A 10,101-nucleotide genomic window follows, 5' to 3' on the forward strand; every position below is an offset into this window, starting at 1 on the left:
GGAACATGGCATTCAGAGACACTTTTCAGTGAAGAAGACTCCTCAGCAGAATGGTGTTGCAGAGAGGATGAATAGAACTCTTACAGAGAAGGCCTGATGTATGAGATTGAATGCTGGACTTTCCAAAGGATTTTGGGCAGAGACACTTAGTATGGCATGTTATGTCATCAATAGATCAACATGAGCTTCATTGGATGGTAAAGTTGCAGAAGAAGTGTGGACAGGTAACCTAGTCAATTATAATATGTTACGCATATTTGGTTGTCCTGCTTATGTACATGTACCCAGTGATGAACGATCTAAACTTGATCCTAAGTCAAAGAGGTGTATCTTCATTGGATATACCAAATTGATCCTAAGTCAAAGAGGTGTATCTTCACTGGATATACCAAAGGTGTGAATGGGTTCAAGTTCTGGGATCCAGTTTCCAGAAAGGTGGTGTTGAGCAGAGATGTAGTGTTCGATGAAGATTTCATGATGAAACAGTCAGTTTTGATAGAGGTGCCCATGCCAAATGGAGAGACTTTGGGATCAAATATGATTCCAGTGAGCAATGAAATAGTTCAGGTGAATAAAGGCAAGGAACCATGCACTAGTTCAAGTCAAGAACATGATGAAACAGTGGGTTGCTTGATGTATGTTATGGTTTGTACTAGACCGGACTTGGCACAAGCAGTTAGTCAAGTATGCAAGTACATGTCGTAACCAGGGAAGCAGTCAAATGAATTTTCAGATATTTGAAGGGGACTACAGGTCTCGGTATCATGTTTGGCAGCCAACAGAGTAAGCCTTTAGTTATTGGTTATGTTGATTCAAACTATGTAGGAGACTTGAATGATAGAAGGTCCACAACGGGGTTTGTCTTCACCCTTGCAGGTGGACCAATTTTGTGGAGATCATCAGTTTAGTCTATTGTTGCTATGTCCACAACTGAAGCAGAGTACATGGCAATTGGTGAAGCTTATAAGGAAGCCCTGTGGCTTATGGGGCTAGTAAATGAGTTCGGCATTGAGCAAGGTGGAGTTTCGCTGCATTGTGACAGTCATAATGCTATCTTCTTGGCAAAGAATTAGGTGTATCATGCTCGGACCAAACATATTGATGTGTGTGAATACCCAATTTTGTCCGGCCAGAAAATACTTCAAAAAACCAAATTTTCAATAAATATTTTTGATACAAATTTCATCAACTCAAATATATATCTTATGTGAATCTGATTAGATTCCATGAATTGATTTTTGTTAGAAAAAGGGGTAATAAATCAGATAAATGAATTCATTAGCACTTAATGAATTTTATTTCAATTGATTCCAAAGAAAATTATTTCCAGCAAATAAAGAGATAAAGGAGATATGAATATTTAATGAATGATCCATTATAATGACATATATTTAATCCATTTTCGTTTTTTAAAGGAAGTATAAAAAATGATTGTTGGGTCCTAACACTTTCTAAGTGTCCTACATCAAGAAATATTTTCAATTCAAGCTTCAAATCATGATCATTATTATTTAAATTCGAAATTTGAATGAGAATAAAATCAAATATTTTGATGATCATTATTGAAATTTGAATTTTTGAATATTGAAGGCCATGAGAATAAAATCAAATATTTGTAATTCGAGCTTTAATAATCATTATTATGGGGATTTGAATTTTGAAAGAATTGGGTGTTGATTGATTTTTTTTTTGCAATTTTGTCATGTGCTGGAATTAAATATATTGATTGAGTGTGCAAATTTGGCTATTAAAACTTGCATTTAAGTGTGATAAAAATCAGATTGGAAATTAGAAAAAAATCATAATCCCTTAATGTTCTCCTAGGAATTAATTGGTGTTCATATAGTTTTGGCTATAAATAGATGGGTCTTCCCTTAAGAGACACACTTGAGAAAAAGCCAAAAATGCTCATACCATTTTTTCTTTCCTAACGGATCCACAATCCCCATCAACATCATCTTCCATACACAAAATCTCTCATCCACAACAACCATAAAATCTCTCATCCACACCAACATCAAAATCTACTACATCACAGCAATCCTCTCAATCAAAAAATTCATTTTTCAATCATTTCTCTCTTCTCTATACATTATCTTTCACACATATTCATCCAACCAAAAACCAAGAAATCCACAATAATTCAAGATCTCCCATACACAAGAACACCGCCCAAAAAATGAGAAAAAAACACAAAGAAACTCAAGAGAAATTAGAATTGCATTAGTATGCATTGTAGAGAAGCTTCATATACATGTCCAAAGCGATGTCTCTGAGTCCATGCTACACAAAGTCCCTGCCTCCACTATATGTCTGTTTGCATTGGTTAGCCTTTTTTGCACATTTTTCGTGTTGCAGCATTTCATTGTTGTTGGATTCGCTATGAGAGGTATGTAATTTTCATTAGTTTCTTGTATAGTTGTTTTATTTTTGTTATCAATAATTGCATTAGTAATAATAATTATCACGATTGTAACTTATAATTATAACTACATCAAAAAGGTAAATACATAAACAATACACTCTTTGTATACATACTACAACATTTTTTTAATAAATATTTAGTTTTGAAGGAAAATATGTAATTAATTAGTTTCTCATTATATATCAATTTAAAACATATTAAAAAAAACAAAAACAACAAGCATCCATGAGTCAACAACAGAAAAATGAAATAATATTTAACTCAGATTGTAAGGTATGATGCGGTGTCGGACGTAAGAGCTACACTTCACTTCCTTATGATTAATAGGACTAGTTATATTTTCACGTCTTAAAAAGATTTTATTTTATAAATAAAAAAACAAAAATTCGAATTTCTTAACCAATTTTTTTATGAGATGCGATATTGAACGTAAGGGCTATGCGTCGCTCATATCTTTTTTTTCAAAAAAAGAATTTAAACTTTACTATTTTTAATAAATAAAATTAACCCAACCAAATAAACTTTTTCTACCTAAAGAACTACTTAAGCCTTGATTCCCTTAATAGGGATACGTATGACCGGGGTCATTCTTGTTAGACACAATAATAAAAACAATTTTTTTCTTCATAATAATTAATTAATTATCACACAATTAAATAAAATAATAATAACACCATTAATAATTCATGCAATATAATAGGGTACCGTTCAAACAGGCAACTAGGGTGCTAATACTTTCCCTAGGGTGTAATCGACTCCCGAACCTGGATATCAAAGTCCAAGGCCCAATGTGATTGGGTCAAAAGATTTTTCTACATTTTTTGACTGAAAAAAAAATGTAGCGGCGACTCTAATGAGGTCGTGCAGCCGAAAATCGGGGTGCGACAACTGACGACTCTGTTGGGAAACTTTTTTTTGGTGAGTCAGACCTGTAAATATTAAATGCATGTTTTTTTATTGTTGTGTTTATATTATTTTGTTGCATGTCATTAACATCTTTTGTTATGCATCATCACATTAGCGTAAGTATATGCTCTATACCCGAGGATTAAGTTAGGAGGAACATCTGCCTTGTCGGTGAGGACTTTGGGCCTCACTTACATTGGCATGATGAACCACCTAGATTGTTACCAAATATCATGGGCCTTACTGGTATAGACTTCGGGTCTCACTTGTAATCCTTGAGATATTTGAGTTTCCTCTCTTTTATGATTGGATGCAATCTGGGTCTCTTAGAAGCAATCCGTATTAGATAAACCCAAAACCTTTTAAGTATACCATATTTATGACAGTGAGTGCATGCATCCAAAAATATATTATTTGAACATTCATTCAATGTGCATTCATTCAAGAATAAAACTTTAATTGATTGACTTATGCATTTAGTCATTGCATTCAAAAATATAAAAAATTCATTAACTGACTCATGCATTTATTTGTTATATTAAAAAATATTAGACAATGACAATGAGCATTTTGCCCAAGCCAATGCTAGTCCACACCAGCAAGGCCAAGGCATGCCCATTCACACCAACAGGCCACAAACAAAGCAGGGCCACGCCAACCAGGCCAACAGGCCACAACCAGAGGCCACAAGCACGAGCATGAGCACGAGCAGAGCAGGGCCACCAAGGCCACCACACCAAGGCCAAGCAGAGGCCATGAGCCTGAGCCCAAGGCCATCAAGGCCACCACACCAAGGCCAACCCAGGCCACGAGCATAAGCACAACAGGGTCATCAAAGCCATGCACCAAGTCCATCTCAGCCAAATCACACACCATTCATTGCAACACTTAATAACTTGTACTACAAGCAACCACCCTTAATCTTTCTATTTTAGTTAGTTAGTTAGTTATTTCCTTTCCTATATAATTAAAATCTATGTAACCATTAATTATCCATAAAATTCATTCACTTTAATCACTCAAAGATTCTATTGCATTCTTGTTCATTTCTTCCTTATTTCTCAAAGCAAGAAGTGTTATTCACTTTCTTCTCATTCAAGGAAGATCATATCTTCACACTCTTTATGGTATCAGAGCTCTTTTTATCTACATTCAAGATGACTTCCTCTTCTTCAAATATTCAAGTTCTCATATGGATATCACACAAGATCCATACTATGTGCACCCTTCGGACAACCCAGGAACTGCACTTGTCTCACCTCATCTTAATGACAACAACTATCACCAATGGAACAGATCCATGAGGATGAGCCTCATATCCAAGTAGAAATTCGAATTTGTGGATGGTAGCATCCAAATGCCAGCAAAGGACGATCCAATCTTCAAAGCATGGAGAGAGCAAACAACATGGTAACCTCATGGATCATAAGGTCAGTTACTCCATCCATATCACAAAGCATCCTACGGATTGACAAGGCTTATGAGATTTGGGAGGAGCTCAGGGAAAGATTCTTCCAAGGGAACCTTTTCAGAATTGCAGATTTGCAAGAAACAATTGCCAACTATAGGCAAGGAGAACTTAGTGTGAGCAAATATCATACTGAGATGAAAAGCCTATGGGATGAATTAGAGATCTTTAGACCTCTTGCTAAGTGCAACTGCAACAGTGAAAAATTCAGGACAAAGGACAAAGTGATCAGGTTCCTAAAGAGGTTAAATGACTCATATTCTAATATGAGGTCTCAAATCATGTTGATGGAGCCTCTCCCTAACATGAATAAAGTTTTATCATTAGTCATCCAGCAAGAAACTCATATGTATGGGAATGATTCAGAGGCCAAGGCAATGCAGGTTGGAACAAGCTGGAAAAAGGGAGGAGCATACACAAGGGATGCAGGGCAGAACAACAAAGGATTAAGCAAGAACACTTGGAATAAATATCCAAGTTCTACTATGTTCTGCACTCATTGCAAGAAACCAGGGCACACCATTGAGACTTGCTATAGGATTCATGGCTTTCCTCTGAACTTCCAGTTCACCAAGAACCAACAAATGAATTCAATGACCACTACACATGACCAAGACAAACACAAAGAGGAGGATGCACTCTTTGGATTCAGTAAAGAACAATATAGAGGGCTTATAACCATGCTCCAGCAACAGCATGGACAAAACAAAGCTCCATCACAAGAGGAAAACTTGATCAACACTCTCTCCACCACTTCAACACCCAAGGATCAACAAGAAGAACATCAAGATCCAGAAGGTAATTATATATCCCAATGGATACTGGACAGTGGTGCCACTAACCATGTGTCCTATAATATCTCTTACTAATCTGCCTATTATAAAATCAAACCTATAAGAGTTAATCTCCCAACTGGCCATGAAATATTGGCCAACATAGCAGGAACTATACCTATATCTCAAAATTTAGTGATTCATGATGTGCTATATATCTCTTCCTTCTCATATAATTTACTTTCAATACCTAAACTGACTTCCCAATCATCTTGTGTTCTATCCTTCACTGCCTCTTGTTGTAAAATACAGGAGAGGAATTCCTTGAAGATGATTGGTATAGCTAGGATTTCAAAAGGCTTATATGTGTTGCAAGGAGCCAAGCTTGATCATCACACTAGTTTCTCATTTACTAATTCTACCACTGTTTCTAAACATAATCTCTGGCACTATAGATTAGCTCATCCTTCACAAAGTTGTATGAACATTATCAATAACAATCTCTCATATGTTTCCTTTAGCAAAGATTATATATGTGATATTTTTTATCAAGCTAAGCAAAAAAGGCTATCTTTTCCCTTGAGCAAATCCTCCTCAAGTCAAATGTTTGATCTAATTCACATAGACATATGGGGCCCCTTTCCTATTGCTTCAATACATGGACACAAGTTCTTCCTAACTATAGTTGATGATCTGAGTAGGTACACTTGGGTAAATTTACTTAAAAGTAAAGCAGAAGCTTCTAAGGCTCTACAACACTTCATTAATCTTGTTAGTAATCAATTCTCTGCCAACATAAAGATAATTCGAAGTGATAATGGACCTGAGTTCCTTCTAAAGGACTTCTATGCCAACAAAGGCATCATCCATCAAACTACTTGCACCTACACACCTCAACAAAATGGTGTTGTTGAGAGAAAACACCAACACATCTTGAATGTGGAAAGAGCTCTATTACTCCAAAGCCATCTCCCAAAATTTTATTGGTCATATGCCATAAAACATGCCATCCATATCATCAACATTCTGCCTACCCCTGTTTTAGCCAATAATTCTCCCTATGAGATACTGCATAAAACCAAGTTTCAGTTCCAAAACTTAAGAGTTTTTGGCTGCCTTTGTTACACAAGCACCCTCAAACACCTTAGGGACAAATTTGATCCCAGATCCTCCAAATGTGTCTTCATAGGTTTCCAAGATGGAGTGAAAGGCTATATAGTTCTGAATCTAAAATCTAGGGCCATACAAATAAGCAGGGTTGTCACCTTTCATGAGCATGTTTTTCCCTATGGTTCTCCACAAAATGCTACCCCTGACCAATATGACCAATTGGACCTAGAAGACTATAGCAACCTCCTCTATGAAGACATTATGCCACAAACTACAACCCCTGAACCCCAACTTCCTAATTACCCATATGAACCACCTCATCAAAATTACCTACACTTCAAAACAGAAAAAGCAATAGGACTCAGAAACCCCTCATTTATCTCCAAGACTATCACTGTGCTCTTCTAAGTAAGTATCACATTCTTTCTACTATATCAAAACTTTCTCCCCTGTAGCTAAACTCACAACTGTGAGATTAGTCCTTGCCTTAGCATCTATCCATCAATTGTCCTTACAACAACTAGATGTTAACAATGCCTTCCTCCATGGTGATTTAGAGGAACAAGTGTACATGTCTCTGCCCCCTGGCCTCACATCCTCCACCCCTAATCAAATTTGCAAATTACAGAAATCCCTATATGGCTTGAAGCAAGCCAGCAGGCAATGGTTCACCAAGCTCTCCACTTTTCTTATAAATCATGGCTACTATAAAGCCAAGGGAGATCACTCTATATTCATCAAGTGGTCTTCATCCACTTTCATCACTGTCCTTCTAGTTTATGTGGATGATATCATCCTAACGGGCAATTACCACACTGAAGCTCATCACATCAAATCCCTCATACACCACACCTTTAAAATCAAAGACCTAGGACCCTTAAATTTCTTCCTAGGCTTTGAAATTGCTCGAAATAAATATGGCATCTCTATCAATCAGAGAAAATATGCCCTAGAAATCTTAGCTGACTCAGGACTTCTTGGCTGCAAGCCTTCTTCTACTCCAATGACCCCTGGCACTCACTTATATCAGGATTCCTCTGAACCTTATTCAAATCCCCCTACCTACAGACGCCTTGTTGGTAAGCTCATATACCTCACTAATACAAGACCTGGCCTATCCTTTTCTGTTAACCAACTTGCCCAATTCATGTCTAGACCCACCATCACTCATCATCTTGCTGCCATTAAGGTCCTAAGATACATTAAGGCTTCTCCATCCCTAGGCCTATTCTATCCTAGCTCTTCTCCTCTTCACCTAAATGCCTACAGTGATAGTGATTGGGCCTCCTGCCCTGACACTGGAAGATCAACCACTGGCTTCTGCATCTACTTAGGTAAATCATTAATATCCTGGAAATCAAAGAAACAAAGAACTGTCTCCAGGAGTTCCTGTGAGGCAGAGTACAGAGCCTTAGCTATCACCTATTGTGAGATCACTTGGTTAACTTTTATGTTGTTTGATTTACTACATTTACATATCACTCCTGCTTCTTTATATTGTGATAATCAATCTGCCATACACATTGCTACTAACCCTGCTTTCCATGAAAGAACAAAGCATATTGAACTTGATTGTCACACTATAAGAGAAAAATGTGGCAGAGGCTTGGTAAAACTTCTGGCCATCAAATCTTACCTTCAACTTGCAGATGTCCTAACAAAACCATTGGGCCCTAAAGACTACTCAACCATCAATCTCAAGCTGGGTCTACTCAACCCTCACATTATTCATACATCCAAACATATGTATAGTCATACACATTTCATGTATTTCATGCATCATTTTAAGTTATAGGTTGCATCTCAATTCATGTAACATGATAAAAAATTCACTTCATGCATATCATGCATATCATGCATCAATAAGAAATCATTTTTTGCATGCATTTCATGATCCCACTACTAAGGACACTCATAAATGGAAGATTGATTTTAAGAACAAGTTTGTTAGACTCGACTGAAAGCCATCAATATTGAAACTGAAGACATTCAAGAAGATAGAGAACTCCCAATTTGTGGTTGAGTCCATGCTCGATAGTGCATTTTCTTCAACCCAGCAAAGATATTAGACAATGACAATGAGCATTCTGCCCAAGCCAATGCTAGTCCACACCAACAAGGCCAAGGCATGCCCATTCACACCAGCAGGCCACAAACAGAGCAGGGCCACGCCAACCAGGCCAGCAGGCCACAACCAGAGGCCACAAGCACGAGCATGAGCACGAGCAGAGCAGGGCCACCAAGGCCAAGCAGTGGCCACAAGCCTGAGCACAAGGCCATCAAGGCCACCACACCAAGGCCAAGCCCAGGCCACGAGCATAAGCACAACAGGGTCATCAAAGCCCCTGCACCAAGGCCATCTCAGCCAAATCACACACCATTCATTGCAGCACTTAATAACTTGTACTACAAGCAACCACCCTTAATCTTTCTATTTTAGTTAGTTAGTTAGTTATTTCATTTCCTATATAATTAACATCTATGTAACCATTAATTATCAATAAAATTCATTCACTTTAATCACTCAAAGATTCTCTTGCATTCTTGTTCATTTCTTCCTTCTTTCTTAAAGCAAGAAGTGTTATTCACTTTCTTCTCATTCAAGGAAGATCATATCTTCACACTCTTTTAAAAAATATAAAAAAATTCATTAATTGACTCATGCATTTATTCATTACATTCAAGAATAAAATCATCATTGATTGGCTTATGCGTGCATTCATTCATTGCATTCAACAAAGAAAAAAAATCTTCATTAATTGACTCATGCATCTGATAAAAAATAAAAATAGATGCATTCATATACCTTATACATTATAAAAATATTTTCACCCTCACATTATTCATACATCCAAACATATGTATAGTCATACACATTTCATGTATTTCAGGCATCATTTTAAGTTATAGGTTGCATCTCAATTCATGTAACATGATAAAAAATTCACTTCATGCATATCATGCATATCATGCATCAATAAGAAATCATTTTTTGCATGCATTTCATGATCCCACTACTAAGGACACTCATAAATGGAAGATTGATTTTAAGAACAAGTTTGTTAGACTCGACTGAAAGCCATCAATATTGAAACTGAAGACATTCAAGAAGATAGAGAACTCCCAATTTGTGGTTGAGTCCATGCTCGATAGTGCATTTTCTTCAACCCAGCAAAGATATTGACCACTATGAAAAATTCTCTTCACTTGAGGACCACAGTCAAGGTTAAACCATTCAAGTATTCACTCAGAAAGATTTACTTTCAAATGCATATCTTTTTAATAAGTATACATTATTGCATTGATCATGCAAATTTCACCCTCTTATACCTTACCGTACTAACTCCACTCACCATATTTTTTCAAAGAACACAACCAAATAAACCTAAAATTAATCTATGCATTAATATGAGATATTT

Source organism: Lupinus angustifolius, chromosome LG06 (genome assembly GCF_001865875.1).
Source record: "Lupinus angustifolius cultivar Tanjil chromosome LG06, LupAngTanjil_v1.0, whole genome shotgun sequence".
Lineage (NCBI taxonomy): Eukaryota > Viridiplantae > Streptophyta > Magnoliopsida > Fabales > Fabaceae > Lupinus > Lupinus angustifolius.